Raw genomic sequence first — 11,559 nt, forward strand, 5'->3', positions numbered from 1 at the left:
TGGACCATCAGGGAAGTCCCTTAAAGTGCATTTTATCTTCCAGGCACTGTGCTAAATTTTTTTCTTCTTTATATTTGGCTGTGTTGGGTTTTCGTTGCTGCACGCGGGCTTTCTCTAGTTGCGGCGAGTAGGGGCTACTCTTGGTTGCGGTGCGTGGGCTTCTCATTGCAATGGCTTCTCTTGTTGCGGAGCACGGGCTCTAGGCACGTGGGCTTCAGTAGTTGTGGCACGCAGGCTCAGTAGTTGTGGCTCGTGGGCTCTAGAATGCAGGCTCAGTAGTTGTGGCGCACGGGCTTAGTTGCTCCGCAGCATGTGGGATCTTCCCGGGCTAGGGCTCGAACCCATGTCTCCTGCTTTGGCAGGCAGATTCTTAACCACTGCGCCACCAGGGAAGTTCAGCACTGTGCTACATTATCGGAGCAGAGAAGTAAAAAAGTCAGACACAATTCCTGTCCTCATGGAGTATATAGTCTAATAGAGGAGACAGAAAATAAACCATTAGACAAGACAATTCTAGAGAGGCATGAGTGCTATAAAGAAGAGAAATGCAGTAACGTGGGTGGAGAGTGACTGGGGTGTGGGAGATGTGGTCAGGAAGGGTCTCTCTGACCAGGTGATGATGAAACACCAAATGTGTTAGGTGGTGACAAGTGCTAAGAAGTACAGCAGGGTAAAGAAATAAAATGGAGAGGGGCGGGAAGGGAAGTGGGTGCTAGTGTTATTTTACAAAGGGTAATTAGGGAAAGACTCTTGGATAAGGTGATATTTGAGCAGAGATCTGAACGAAGCCATGGAGTGAGCTAAGGAGTATGGGGAAGAAGACCATCCCAAGTAGAGGAAACTGGAAACGCAAAGGCTCTGAGGAAGGAAAGTGCTTCCTTGTGTTATGGGAATGTCTAGGACTCCAGTGTGAGTTGGAGTGTAAGGATGGAGGGGAAAAGCCAAAGATGGGTCTGAGGTTGCTGGGCAAGACTACCACTCTTTTATTTAGAGTAAGATGGGAAGAACTGGAGGGTTTTGAACAGATGATAGGTTTTAAATGGCTCAGATGCTATGAGAAAAGAGCTTTAAAACGAATATGTATTCATTGTTAAAACATAAATGGGATATTATATGCATTGCTTTACAATCTGCTTTTTTCCAAAGTGAATTTTATTTATTTTTTAATTTTTTAAAAGTCTTTATTGAATTTGTTACAATATTGCTTCTGTTTTATGTTTTAGTTTTTTGGCCCTGAGACATGTGGGATATTAGCTCCCCAACCAGGGATCGAACCCGCACCCCCTGAATTGGAAGGCGAAGTCTTAACCACTGGACTGCCAGGGAAGTCCCCCAAAGTGAATTTAAAAAAACCCGAAATAGTATCATCTTTATCTCTTTATGTCTGAAATCCTTTGTGGTGCCCATTCCCTCACAGTCAAGTCTGAAGCCTTACAAAGCCTTCTCCAGTCTGGCCTCTCCCTACTTTACAGCTCTCAAATCACGGGACTTCTTTTCCTGTAGTGGGACTTGGGGCTTTCAAACTTGCTTGTCCCCTTGTCTAGAAATACTCTTTCCTTCCCTCCCTATCCACCTTGTCAATGGCTTTTCTATAGATTCCACGTATTCTTTCTTTCATTCATTTAACAAATATTTATTGAGGGATCTATGTCCCTCAGGTCCTCTTCTAGAAATATATTCTAGGTACCAAGGACATAGCACTGAAAAAAACAGACAAAAATTCTAGCCCTCATGGGGCTTAAATTCTAGTGAGAGGAAGACAGGAGAAAACAATAATTTAAAAAACATATGTGTAGATATATACTGTATGACTTTATATGTCAGATGGCGATCCACCCTAAGGAGAAAAATAAAGCAAAGAAGGAGGGATGGGATGCTGAGGGAAGGGAATGCAATTTTAGATAGGGTGGCCAAGAGGAAGCCTCACCAAGCAAGTGACAGCTGAGCAAAAGACCTGGGGGAGGTGAGGGAGTGAGTCAGGCAGCTATTTGGAGGAGAACATTCCAGGCAGAAAGCAAAGGCCCTAAGCCGAGAGCCTGTCTCTAAGTGTTCCAGAAATTGTAGAGGCCAGTGTGTCAGGTTTGTTGTGGGGCAGGTGAGCTCTGGAGGCTCTTATATGGACCTTGCCTTTTACTCTGAGTGAGATAGGAGCCACTGGAGGGTTTTGGGCAAAGTAGGAGTGACATGTTTGGACTTATTAAAAATTTTAACAGAATCACTCCAGCTGCTGAATTGAGACTAGACTGAGGGAGGCAAGGGCAGAAGTAGGAAGACCAGTTAGGAGGCTCCTGTTAAATTCAAGCTAAGTGATGATAATAGCTTGACATAGGATGGTAACAATGGACATGGTAAAAAGTTAGTGGATTCTGAATATACATTGAAGAGAGAGGCACAGGATTTGCCGAGGAATCAGGTATGAAATGTGTGAGAGAAATAAAGTAGTCAAGGATGACTCCAAAGTTTGGCCTAAACAACTACAAGAATGGAATTGCCATTTATGAAATGAAGAAAACTGTGGGATCAATAGGTTTGGACAAAGGTATCAGGAAATCAGTTTTGGACATATAGACATAAAGTGTGAGATGCCTAGATGCCTACTGGATATCCATACCGAGGTATCAAGTAGGGAGCTGAAAGTGGGAGTTTAGAATTCAGAGGGAAAGGTTCAGGTTGAGATATAAACCTACAGCTGACAGCATAGTTAAAGGCAAAAGACTGGATGAGATCACCGATGAGCTGTTGGTAGACAGAAAAAGAGGTCCAAGGATGGAGTCCTGGGACACTCTAACAGTAGTTCTTAAACTTGTTAATCTCAAGATCCTTTTACACTATTAAAATTTTTTGAGGATCTTGAAGAGCTTTTGTTTAGGTGAATTTTATCTACCAATATTGACTGTACTATTACATTATCATAAATAGCTTTTTTTTTAAAACATAGAAAGTCAAAGTTTATTTTGGTAGACTTGCTTTTATAGGCGTTGGTTTAAAGTATAAAATAGCATTTTTTAAAAGAAAAATAACAATGTTTTCTGAAACAAAAGAACATTCAGGGGGAGAAGTGTCCTTGTTTTGCATTTTTGCAAATTTCTTTAATGTCTGGCTTAATACAAGGTAGCTGTATTCTTGTATCTGCTTCTGCATTCTGTGTGATGCCATATTATATATCATGTAACATGTAAAACACTCTATTGTACACCGTGAGAGATTGGGAGTGAAAAAGGCAAATGATATTTTAGTATTATTATGAAAATAGTCTTTATCTTACAATCCCTTGGAAAGGTCTCAGGAGTCCTCAGATTGCACTTTGAGAACTTTGAGAACTATTTAGAGGTTGGGAAGATTTAGAAGGAATCATTAAAGAAGACTAAGAAGTTGCATCCAGGGAGGCTGAAGGAAAATCAGAAGAGCCTGGTGCCCTGGAGATCCAACGAAGACAGTATTTTAAGGGGGAGAGTGATCAAACACTGCTGATGGTACAAGTCAACTGTTGGCAGAGACTGATCACTGGATTTGGCATCATGGAGGTCATTAGGGACCTTGATAAAAGCAGTTTTGGTGGAGAGGTGAGTGTGAAACTCTGGCAGGAGTGGGTCACAGCATAAAGGTGACTTACTTAGGTCACTGAACCCCAGACTAGGTTAATTTCCCCCTAAATCTACTTGTATCTCTTCCCTATCTTCACATTTGACCTTCTTTTTTTATAGTTTACCTGTTTTATTACCTGTCTCTTCCATTATATTTTAAATTTTGTGAGAACAGGGATCTCAGTTTTATTATCTCAGTTTTAAAGTCAGTTTTATTCACTACTGCTTCTCCAGCACACAGCAAGTACTTAGGACATAGTGAATGCTCAAGTTGCCCCTAGTAAGTTTTTCATGCTTTCTCAGGGGTCAGGAACTGACTCCCCATAACTTACAGGGCACACTGCAAGTCTCTCATCATATTCTTTTTCTGTCACCTGATCCTTCTTTTCCTCAAACAAATCCACTCTTTCATCTTTAGGGCCTCAGTCTGTTCGGGCTGCTATAACAAAATACCGCAGAATGAGTAGCTTATAAATGTCAGAAATTTATTTCTCACAGTTCTAGAGGCTGGAAAGTCCAAGATCAAGGCACCAGCATCATCATGTTCTAGTGAGAGCTCTCTTCCTGGTTCATAGAGCCTTCTTGCTCTGTCCTCACATGGCAGAAGGGGCAAGGGATACCTCTGGGGCCTCCTCTTTAAGGGCACAAATCCCATTCATGGGGGCTCTGCCCTCATGACCTAATCACCTCCCAAAGGCCCCATCTCCTAATACCATCACCTAGGGCATTAGGTTTTCAACATATAAATTTGGGGGGACACAAACATTCAGTCTATAGCAGGGCCCCATGCTTAGAAAGGTCCCATGCTTGGTTTAATGCTCCAATGTTGCTATCTTGAAATTGTTAGTAATTTTTGAACACGGGGCCTTGAAAACTAAGTAAATGGTACTTGAGTGAAGTGATGAATATACTAAGTTATGGAGCATAATCCTTTAACTCTGTCTCTTGTTAGTTCAAATATTTATTGACTGAATATTATGTTCTAAGGTAGCTAAGTGTAGTGGGGGGAAGCCATAGCCACTACAGGCAGGGGAGACCATAGGAGCAAAGGCTATGAAGCTAGAAACAGAATGGGGTGTGGCTGGAAGAGAATGGCCTCATTAAGGTATGTCTCTTGAAGGTTGTTCTCTCCCTTCATGGTCCTATTTCCTTTTGTCAGCAACTCTTAACTAGCACAAATCCATAGTGCTCTGAATTACAGTGGGCACATTCACCCACAGACATTAACTGGGCACTGCCTAGGGGATGAGCCTTGTCCTGGGTGCTGTAGGGGATATAGCTCCTGTCTTGCAGGAGTTTGCATTTCCTGGGAAAGGGAGATATAAGTAGTAAAGGGTAAACATGTTGAAGGCAAGTCTCCCTAGCACCCTGTTCAGTGCTCAGCACCAAACAAGCAGTGGATACTGTCTTGCATTGTTTTGGATTTATAGACCAATACTGAAATCAACCTCGTTCATCATCCCATGATGAAGATAAAACGTCATTAGGGTTTTCTATACCAGGATGATAGTGAATATGTATTTGGTTTATTTTTTGTTTTGTAGTTTTTTTGGGGAACATTCACCAGGAAGAGTGGGAATAAAATTCCGTAAATGGCCAGAAGGATAGGAATAGACGCCAGGTCCTTCAAATTTGTGTGTATGTATGTGTGTGTGTGTGGCGGGGTGGGGGGACAATCTCAGGAGGGGACACTGATGTGAGAAGCCTCTTGTCCTCCATCAGGAGAGCTCTCGGTTTCCCCATCTGTCAAGTGACAGATGAGTTAGGTGACTTCTAGAAGGGCTTCCATCGCACATTATGAGGTCCCTAGAGTCGGATTCTACTTCCACTTCGCCTGAAGCTGTGAGGCCTCAGTTTCTCCTTCTGTAAAACCAGTGGGTGGACCGAGAGCACTTTTCCGGAAGCCTGTTACTCTTAACACTTGTGGCACTCCTCAGAGGAGAGTGCCCAGGACTCTGCGTCGCCTCACTCGGTCCCTGGGGCACCAGCGGGGGGTGGGGCTTGAGCAGGCCGCGCCCGGAGACTCACCTGTGCGCGGAGCGGTGACTCACCTGCCCTCCCCCGCTCAAGGGCTGTTCCAGGAGTCAGCGCTCCTCCTTCCTCTCGGGGAGGGGGGGGTCACTCCCATCCCTAGATCACTAGGGGCCTGGGATTAAGTAACTCAGGGGTGAGGGGCGGAGAGCAAGAGGTCCTGTTGGGGGGTCCAGGCCTGGTACCGCCAGGCTCTTTGGTCGAGGGGTCTCCCCAAATCGAGAACCGGGAAAGCTGGGCTGCAGCGGGAGGCGCCGGGAAGAGCGCGCCGGAGGGAGGTGCTGGGAAGGGCGGGCGGGGCCGGGGCCGTGGGGCGGCCGCGGGCAGGGGGCGGGGGCGCCGGGCGGCCCATTTCCTCCTCGGAGCCGGACAGGCGGAGACAAAGCGGCAGCAGTCGGCTTCGGGCTTCGGGAATCTTCCTGCACTCGCCGAGCTCGCCGCAGGTAATTGTCTTCGTGCGGGTGCGGGCTCCCCAGCCGGGCCGAGGGGCTCCTCGGGTGGGCGGGCCGGGCGCGGTCACCCCCACGACCCCGCCCGGAATCGGGCTCCGGGCGGGCGCTGGTGCGGCCTCCGGCCCGCTTCCCCGGCGGCGCCCCGGGCCTGGGCCCTGGCCGGGCGGGGCCGGCGTTTCCTGACGCTCGGGAAGTTGAGGGGCCGCGGCGGCTGGAGCAGAGCGAGCCGCCGGCCCCGCGCCGCCGCGGCGCTTCCTCGCTTGAAAGTTTCTCCCGGTTTCTAAACTTTGTTCAAGTGGGCTTGGTGCGCGCGCCAGGCCCGCGCTGGGCCCCCTCGGCTGCCTTCCTTGTGGGGAAGAGTCGGCGCGTTGTTCCAGCTGCAGGCGGGTCCGGGAGTTGAGTTTTCCATTGAAGTACGTGTGGTTTGTGGTTTCTGTGGTCGCACCCCCGCCCCCGCCACCGAAACTTCCTGGTCAGGTGGACAGGACGTTTGCTGGGCCCGCAGCCCCGCTTTCCCGGCCCGAGCGTATGTGAAAGTTTGAGTGGCCCTTTTCTCTGACATAGTCTGGCTGGGAAGGGCAGCCACGCCCGTGTGGACTTCTGGCGTGCACCGTGTTAACCTTTGTTGTGAAATTACTCAGACTTCTTGTGCTGGTTAATTGGACGCACTTAACACTGATTAGTACTAGTTTTCACGAATGCCCTTGGAACCTTTTTGTTGTTGTTGACTTTTAAAGGAGTGTGCGTGTGCGAAGCACTTGTTGGAAAAAATGTTGACTGAATGCCTAACCTTGGCTTGGCAGGAATGGCTTCCCAAAAATGCAGGCGGCAGTTGGCTCAGATCCAGGACTGACAACCTCTCATGTACTCCCGCGTCTTTGTAACATTTTTTTGGTGTGTTTGTTTTGTACAAAACTTAGAATAATTTAGAAAAGAGTAAGATATGTTAAGTCTCCAACTAAATTACGGGCATTTCATGTTTATGATGAAGGAAATGATTACATCACTGTATTGTTGCAATAGGATAGGCATTTCGATGAGAAGATATTTTGTTAAGCAGTGATTCTTAAAGACTGTACAGGTGTATGTTACTTTGGGAAAGTATGAATTTATAAATCAAATTAAGATGTGTTATTTTATTTTACAAGAGAGAGGGGTTGAGAAATAATCCATAGCCTCTGCGCAATTATTTACCCTTTTTGACTTTTACCAAGTTAAAAAATAATTTCTTATCCACTTTCTTAAGGGACCACAGTTGATTAAGAAATGGTCTCTGCCCCCAAGAGCTCACAGTTGTAATAAGGAGGAGACACACACACCCCAGGTGTAGTACAAGGCTGATGGCGTTTAGTACCATAACACTACTGTTGAGAAACTTGTGCATGGATCAGTCTTACATAGTAATAGTGATAAAAACTGGTGGAGATGTGGAGTGGGGGCCAATGCTTCCAGGAGGGGACGGCATTTGAACTGGATGAAACAGGAGTAGGGTTTGGTTGGGAGGAAGCGTAAAAGGGCGAAGGAGTTTGTGGAATTGTGATGTAAATCTCTCCTGGTTTTCCTTATAGTTTTGGCTCTTGTTTCTCAGTCTTTTTGTTGTTGTTGTTCAGTACACTCATATCCAGGATTCTGTCCAGCATATCTCAGTCTTTCACACCGTTAATGTGGTATCACCCTCCTTCCATCAGTAACATCTCATTCCTACGGTGAGTTAAGAGATCAGGGGTGCCCTCTCCCTCCAAGTTGAGCATCAGTTCTCTGTGCAGTCTCCCTGCCATCAAACTTACGCTAAAGTCCGATACTTGTGCTAAAGTGGAAGCTTCTGTTTTGAGTGCAGATGTTTCATCTCATCCACATGGTCACCTGTGCACTGGAGAGCTGCTTGGGTGTCCCCAGAGGCGTCTCAAACTCAAGAGGACCGGGCTTCCCTGGTGGGGCAGTGGTTAAGAATCCACCTGCCAGTGCAGGGGACACGGGTTTCGAGCCGTGGTCCGGGAAGATCCCACATACTGTGGAGCTGCTAAGCCCGTGCGCCACAACTGCTGAGCCCACGTGCCACAACTACTGAAGCCTGTGCGCCTAGAGCCCGTGCTCCGCAACAAGAGAAGCCACCGCAATGAGAAGCTGGCACACCGCAATGAGCCGCAACTAGAGAAAGCCCACATGCAGCAAGGAAGACCCAACACAGACAAAAAGAAAACAAAAACAAAACCAAAAATCTCAAGAGGACCAAAATGAGACACCTTTTTCTTCTTTAGACCTAAACCAGATGTAGAGATAGGCAGTAACTGGCAGAGTCCTGGGATTTCTTTGAGAAAGTAGCAGTAGTGTGAGACGTGACAGACAGACCTGGTTGTTGGGGGTAGTGGTTTGTGTGCTGATGAAGATCTAGACAGAGGGAACAGGATATTCTGCTTGTGTAAATAAGGGTCCTGAGACAGGAGAGAACTCCATGTGTTTAGAGACCTAAGAGAGGACTTGTGTAGCTTGAATACTTTTAGGATGGGGAGAAGGCCTTAACATGAGATTGCCAGGAAACTCCAGGTCACATGTTTGGGTTTTCTTCTAAGAGCTGTAAGAAGCCATTGTAGGAAGTTTCATGATCTGATTTCCTTTTTAAGAAGATTGCTCCTGCTAGTGCTTGCAAGGCTTGTATATGTGTACAAGTGGAAGTAGGGAGTTGAGCTAGGAAGATGGTGGGAGTGAAGGTGGTGGGATAAAGGGAGCTGTATTTTGGAGAAATGAGATAAGCCTTACATATAAATTGGATGTAGGGGCCTAGGATTATCTGTTACTGTTGTTTTGTTGTTTGCTCAGTGACGCACCTTGTTCTCCCCCACTCCCCCAACTTGTATTCCATCACTTTTATAATGAGCTCTTAGTCCTATCACAAGACTCAAGCTAGCACTTTCCTTTCTGGTAGCAAACTTCTTCCCACTAGCTGGTATACTCCACTGTACTGTACCTTGTTATTGATATCCCTGTTTGCCTTTCCCGCTAGAAAATGAGCCTTAGCCTTCGGCATGGTACCTGGCCTGGAGATTAAAGAAAAAATTAGATGCACGTTGAATGAAGGAGGAAGGAGTCTTTTCTGTCTGGAGTCTGGCTTGTGGTTGGAACTATGACAGATGAGGCAACAGTCAGGTTATGGAGGGCCTTGATGACCAAGTTGCTGTTATGGACAAATTGAGAACCATCCTCATTCCATTCTTATTCCTTTCCACCCAGATCTAATCAGATGAAATCCTTTACATCTGGTCTTCCTCTTACATAAATTCCTGTTTTCCCTTCTCTCTGCTTCCACTCTAGTTTAGATTATCTTCTTATCTTTGAACTATCAAAACTACTTGTAGTTCTCTGGATAAATTGGTCTATTGTTTGCTTTGGTGCCTTTTGCATATTTTTTCCTTTGCCTGAAGCATTGTTTTTCTCATCCATCTGACAAACTTGTTTATTCTTTAAAACTCACCTTAGACGTTAGTGCCTCTGGGTTTTCTCTTGGATCTCAGTGCTTCTTGGGTACCTTGTACCTACTCTGTGGTTGCATCTTTCATGTCATTTGGTAAATATTTTTATGGATTACTTCCTCTCAGCTGGGGGTTTCTTAGAAGTTGTGTCTTAGCCTTTATTTATTTTTTAAAATTTATTTATTTATTTGTTTGTTTTTGGCTGCGTTGGGTCTTTGTTGCTGCTCGTGGGCTTTCTCTAGTTGCGGCGCGTGGGTTTCTCATTGCGGTGGCTTCTCTTGTTGCGGAGCATGGGCTCTAGGTGCGCGGGCTTCAGTAGCTGTGGCTCCTGGGCTCTAGAGCGCAGGCTCAGTAGTTGTGGCACACGGGCTTAGTTGCTCCGCGGTATGTGGGATCTTTCAGGACCAGGGCTCGAACCCATGTCTCCTGCATTGGCAGGCGGATTCTTAACCACTGTGCCACCAGGGAAGCCCCTAGCCTTTATTTTTAATAAAACTTTAAAAAATTAAAGTATAACATACATGTAGAAAAGTATTCAAATTATAGCAGTACCTGTCTAATGAATTATTTGAGTGAACACCACCCATAGACACCATCCAGATCAAGAAACAGAAAATTACCAGTACTCTAGAAATCTCTTTGCAGTCACTACCCACCCCTCCTCTCCCTTCAGTTTTTATAATCTGAGAATTTGGAACACTGTTGTTGCTCTGTAAGTGTTTGCTGAAGTTAGTTGAATTTCTTACTATCTTCCCCTCCACCATTCAGTCTTTTACACATAAGCAGTACTCATTCTTCTTTTGGGAAATGTACTGCTATCTTGCTGTTGCACTAGCCAGAATCTTAGATAGGCATTCAGCACCTTCTAAGTCCTGGCCCTAACTTATTTTTCAGCCTTATTTTCTATTGTGAATTGTTGCTACATGTCTCTGCATCTGCCAGGCATTTGTTCTGGAATACTCCATCCTTCTCTGACACAAATGCTGTCCATCCGAAGGCTGATTGATATGCTTTTTCTATTGAGACATTGATCATCGTTGCTGAAAGTGATCTTTAACTTATCTGAAATTCTAAAATTTGCACCTGATTATGACATTCTCACTAGTTTTTAAAATAAAATATACATAACAAAACTTACCATTTAAATTATCTTTATGTGTACACTTCAGTGGCATTAAGTACATTCACATTGTTGTGTAACCACTACCGTGCTATCCATATCCAGAAAAATTTTTCATTGTCCTAAACTGAAACTCCGTATCCATTAAACAATAACTCTCCATTTCCTCTCCCCCCAGCCCGAGGGCAACCACCATTGTACTTTCTGTCACTTTGAATTTCACTATGTTAAGTACCTGGCTTATTTTACTTAGCATAATGCCTTCAGGGTTCAGCCATGTTGTAGCATGTGTCAGAATTTCCTTCCTTTTTAAGGTTGAGTAACATTCCATTATCCATTCATCTATTGATGAACACTTGGGTTGCCTCCATATTTTGGCCATTGTGGATAATGCTGCTGTGAACATCGGTGTGCAACTATGTGTTTGTGTCGCTGCTTTCAGCTCTTTTGGGTATATACCCAGAAGTGGAATTTCTAGGTCATTTGGTATGGTAATTCTATGCTTAAATTTTTGAGGAACTGCCATACTGTTTTCCACAGTAGCTATGTTACTTTACATTCCTAACAGCAATGTGTAAGTGTTCCATGTTCTTCACATTTTCACCAACTCTTGTTATTTTCTGTTTTTTAATTAAAAAAAAAATTATTTACTGTTTTTTTTTAATTGATGACTTTATTGCTCTATTTTTAAATTTATTTATTTATTTATTTTTGGCTGTGTTGGGTCTTCGTTTCTGTGCGAGGGCTTTCTCTAGTTGCGGCAAGCGGGCGCCACTCTTCATCGCGGTGCGCGGGCCTCTCCCTGTCGCGGCCTCTCTTGTTGCGGAGCACAGGCTCCAGACGCGCAGGCTCAGTAGTTGTGGCTCACGGGCTTAGTTGCTCCGCGGCATGTGGGATTTTCCCAG

General features: G+C 45.2%; 1 protein-coding gene and 1 long non-coding RNA gene across 2 annotated transcripts in view; one reads left to right on the top strand and one right to left on the bottom strand.

The window, feature by feature from the left end:
- The first annotated feature begins 5,901 nt into the window (after window positions 1-5,901).
- CTNNA1 (catenin alpha 1) overlaps window positions 5,902-11,559 on the top strand; it is a 187,870-nt gene continuing 182,212 nt past the window's right edge. Inside the window, exon 1 of the mRNA XM_082382038.1 lies at window positions 5,902-6,058. The gene's annotated coding sequence lies outside the window, so the exon portion shown is untranslated. The remainder of the gene's footprint in view (window positions 6,059-11,559) is intronic.
- LOC309624244 overlaps window positions 5,967-11,559 on the bottom strand; it is a 28,193-nt gene continuing 22,600 nt past the window's right edge. Inside the window, exon 2 of the long non-coding RNA XR_014241833.1 lies at window positions 5,967-11,304. This is a non-coding gene — a long non-coding RNA (uncharacterized lncRNA). The remainder of the gene's footprint in view (window positions 11,305-11,559) is intronic.

Source organism: Balaenoptera borealis (genome assembly GCF_965194805.1).
Source record: "Balaenoptera borealis genome assembly, chromosome: 2".
In the NCBI taxonomy this organism is placed as follows: Eukaryota; Metazoa; Chordata; class Mammalia; order Artiodactyla; family Balaenopteridae; genus Balaenoptera; species Balaenoptera borealis.